The following is a 4,370-nucleotide window of genomic DNA, read 5'->3' as shown; positions in this document are numbered from 1 at the left end:
CTGGGTAAAAAATTATGCTTCTCATCTTATTCATGATACAGAAGCAAGATAAGCCAGTAAAGCATACTGACCACTTTGCATGAGGCTTTCTTTTTTTTTTTTTTTTTTTTTGTTCCCCTCTTTTCTTTCTTTTTCCTAACTTCCAGTTTGGTGAGTATTTTGTTAAATATTTAAAGTATAAACTAACGATAAAATATTTTTGAAGTGCCATTTATAAGAAAGGATTTTTGAAAATCATTAATAGGTCTCAATGTGGTTGACATGGCATATGTGATCAGAATAAGCAGACATCGGTGAACTTTCAGCTCATGATTAAGAGATTTAACTTCTGCCCTTGAGTCTCACAATAATATCTCATTTCTTTTCATCCTCCTAGATTATGCTCCTTGAGCTCTTTTCTGCAAACACCAATCACTTGAAATTGAATATACAGAAGATTAGCCATTTCAAGAGTCATACGTCCTACCTTACTAAAATATGCTAATATAGAAAATTCTAAGGGATGTAGTTCCTTCTTTAATCTTTTGCTTTTTTTTCCATTCAATGCAAATGTCACCACTAAATACTGAAATATTATTGCAGGCATATTTTTTATATATAGCAAACATTAAAATCTGTGATTTAGTTGAATTTTTCTTAGACTCCAAGATTGCTTCTAAAAATTATATAAGACTAACTCACATTCATGACAGATTTATTAAGGACAAGTGATATATTAAAACCTTGGAAGTTATATTTTACATTAAAGGTAAATTAAAACCATAAATTAAATGTGTGCACAGATGAGCCCAGTCTTAGCAAACAGTAATCAGGTACTGTTTAATTTTCCTGTACTGGATAGATTCATCAGGACACACTGAGTCTCTCTAGTAATTTTCCACATCCCCCTTATGTCTGACATTTGCTTCATTAGAATCAGGTCTCCTTATAATCATAAGGCAAAACACATTCTTATATTAAGGAAAAGGGATGGCATTGCCATCACAATATTTTAATCTGGAAAACATACATCTGCTGTTCTCTGTAATGACATATTTGGGAAGTCAGATAACCTTTAGAAAGAGGTTTACTATAATAAAGTCAGTGTACTCCTTAAACACTTAAAAGGGAATTGAGTTTTGTGTGTAAATGTATACTTAAGTTTAAAATGCACAGAATTTTTAAAAAAATTTTAGTCCACGTTCATTCAATTTGTTTTGTCAAAACAGGTGAAATCTTGAGCATTACTGAGCCAACAGGACATCAAAATAAAAAGCTGTCTAAAGTTAAAGGCACAGTACATTAACAAACAGATAATCCTGTCACAAAATTATAAATGCAGCTCAGGATAGGGGTAGGCAAGAGGGCAGTTAATCTAAATTACAGCAATGGAAGTCTTCAAACAATCTCTGAAGAGGGCTTCTGATCACTCTTCTCATCTCTTCTGGTGAGCTTCAGCTCCCTTAAGGAAAAAAAAAAAAATCGGTGGACTATCACAGTGGGTAATCTGTTGTGAGTTTCTGAGGCTATACAAGGTTTTGTCTGGCTAAGTTACATGTGGTTTCCATATCAGCTTGTTTGGCAGGGCAATCTTCTGCAAAGCAGATTCAGTCAACCCCTTGGGAGTTAAAATTTCCTCCAAATCCATCATTGCTGTAAAAACCTCCAAATCCATCTCCACCAAACTCTCTGCTACTGCTCAGAGTTGCTAACACTGTGGCAACTGCTCATACACATAGTTGCTACAGAAGCTGGAATTGCTGGACCACTACTATGTTGGTAGTTTCTGGCACCAAATTCTCCACTGAACCTACCACTCCTAGGATGTACACAATCGCTATCCTTGTAGTGGTATTCATAGGCCATATTTCTAACCAGGATGACACTACTCGTTTAGTCTCTATGAGAAGATCCAACAAATCCTTGGTAATATTCATGTTCCTCTTATTAGAGAACAAGGTAGCAAGGCCAAGTTTTCCTATACATTCTGTACAGCCAATGTGATACACATTTCTTCATTATCATTGCAAGTCAAAATTGAAAAGTTGTTTCATATTTGAAATCTCTAGTCTTCTTGATGCTATTGCTATAGCCACTAGAATTGGGCTTTTTTCCTGAGAGGAACAGATGAAAGCTCTTCTCTGTCTTTCTAAGACTGTTTTCCATGGACACTGGTACAAGCATATCCTTCCTGGTATAATAAATCCTTCACAGAATCTTCACTCTTTTTGTTATTCTCAAACACTAAGGTCAGTGAATCCTTGCCTGTTGAAAGTCAAGCAGAAATTATCATTTGTCTGACTCCTTCTGCGTGATATTCTCAGACATAGAACCAATCTTCCCACAGCCAAAAAGATATATTCATCCAAGAAATCATGAGCAAGCATCTTTATTTCTCTAGGGAAAGTAGCACTAAATATCATGGTGTGGTCAACTCCCTTTGATGACAAGCTATTTTGTTCAAGTATTCCACATACCTGAGCTTCAAACTCCATATCCAACATTCTGTCAGCTTTATTCAACACCAAGTATTTGCAAAAGTCTAATCCAATATTTCCTCTTTCCATCATATCTACTAGGCCTCCAAAGTGGCTACTAACAAGTAGCATCCATGTTCTAAGTCTCAAATCTGCTGACTGATATCGGCACCACCATAAATAATCCAAAGATGAATCCTAGATTGGTATGAAAATTTTCTGGCTTTCTCATAGATCAGCACTGCCAATTCTCTGTCGGTGTTAATACCAAGGAAACTGGTATGCAGATCCCAAACCTTCCATTTTCTTTTATGGCTCTCAAATTCTTTCCTGGATCATCAGAATAAATCTGACTCAAGATGGGCAAAAGAAATGCTGTAGTTTTTACAGACCCTGTTTGGGTAGAAGTCATCAAGTGTCTTTTCCTTCTGCATCGGAGTGAGGTGAATATAACAGGTAAGCTCAATGTCTCCCAAGATGATTTCTCCCATCTCAACATCACTGAAACTCTCAGTATGTGAGAGACAGTTGTTGCCTGTTGCCTCAGTTGGAATGTCATATTTCTCAAAATTAAATCTAGTCTTATCTCCAAAAAGAGTTTCTGTTCCAAGCATTCACTAGGTGCGAGTGGTTTTGACCAATCATCTTCATCTGATTTGTTATCCAGCAACTGTTTCCACCATGTTCAAGTTTGTCAGAGCCACTTTTGTAATCATGGCTGCCAATGCTATCAGTCTCTTTGTCCATGATCATCAAACCTCTCCTTTTATCCACTCCCACAATCACTGAAAAATTAGACTTTCCCCTTGAATCACTATGAACCTCAAAACTGTTTTATACATCCTTTATTGGAAATCACTATGAACTGTCTTTATCAGAGTCTTTTAGTAACTTCTCTGTTTCTTAAGGGAGGAGGAATATAGCACCCTTTGCAGGCTGTACTTCCTCCATGCTGATAATCGGTAGAATTCAGATGTGCATTAGCAAACTGCTGGTTCAGCTTGAGCTCATTTTCCACCACCACAGGATCCATCCCTGAAGAGTACAGAGAACTCAGAGTCTTCTTCCACAGCTCTAAAGTGTGTAAAATGTTGTTACGACAAATTAGGTCTCCAGATATATATATATAACCATGTTTGAAAGAAGTATTTTTGAACAACTTATGATTCAAAAAAAATTTTAAGACATTATTGCCCAATGATTCTAAAGCATGGCTGAGCAAATTATTTGATATAGGTCTGTTTTAATGCTTTATATAGTGTCTAAATGAATCTTAAATTATTTAATTTAAAAATCATCTCTTCAGATTTTGACCATAAATGGGTTTGTATCAAATATTATGTACAGTTAGAATCACTGTAACTATATGGATTTGTGAATATATTGTTCAAACAAACATAATGGCTCATATTTTTTTGACATATTTAAGGTTAAATGTTGACAAGTGCTGTGCAAACTCTTCACCCTCCTCCTTTTAAATATTTCTTGTAAAATGCAACATGTGTAAATGCCACAGGTTAATAGATTTCCATAATCCTGTTCTATATATAGAATTCTTCAGGTCCCAAGATGCAATGCAACTAATCCAGTGCCCAAAAGAAATTATTTTATTAGTGATATTTTCTGGATCATGCACAGATGAAATAAATCAATATTTTCTGTACTTCTCATTTCTTTTCAATTGATAAGGGATGATACAATCTAAGCCTTCAGAATGATACGATTTTCAAGCTGTAAAAGACCTACAAAAATATACATCTAGTCCATTACTTTACATTTGAAGAAATTGAGGTGAATTGCCTATGCTAAGCTTGCTATCTATGACAGATTTGAGAGAATGTCAAGATATCTGATTCCTAGGTCAATGCATTTTTCTCTACAAGATACAACCCTTCCTTTAAACTAATACAAATG

At 35.3% G+C, this 4,370-nt stretch overlaps 1 pseudogene; it reads right to left on the bottom strand.

The window, feature by feature from the left end:
- Positions 1-1,586: 1,586 nt before the first annotated feature.
- LOC113251054 (ATP-dependent RNA helicase DDX3X-like) lies at positions 1,587-3,516 on the bottom strand (annotated as a pseudogene).
- Positions 3,517-4,370: the final 854 nt, after the last annotated feature.

This window comes from Ursus arctos, unplaced genomic scaffold (assembly GCF_023065955.2).
Source record: "Ursus arctos isolate Adak ecotype North America unplaced genomic scaffold, UrsArc2.0 scaffold_10, whole genome shotgun sequence".
Taxonomy (NCBI): domain Eukaryota; kingdom Metazoa; phylum Chordata; class Mammalia; order Carnivora; family Ursidae; genus Ursus; species Ursus arctos.
This window is presented reverse-complemented; position numbering and strand designations above follow the sequence as displayed.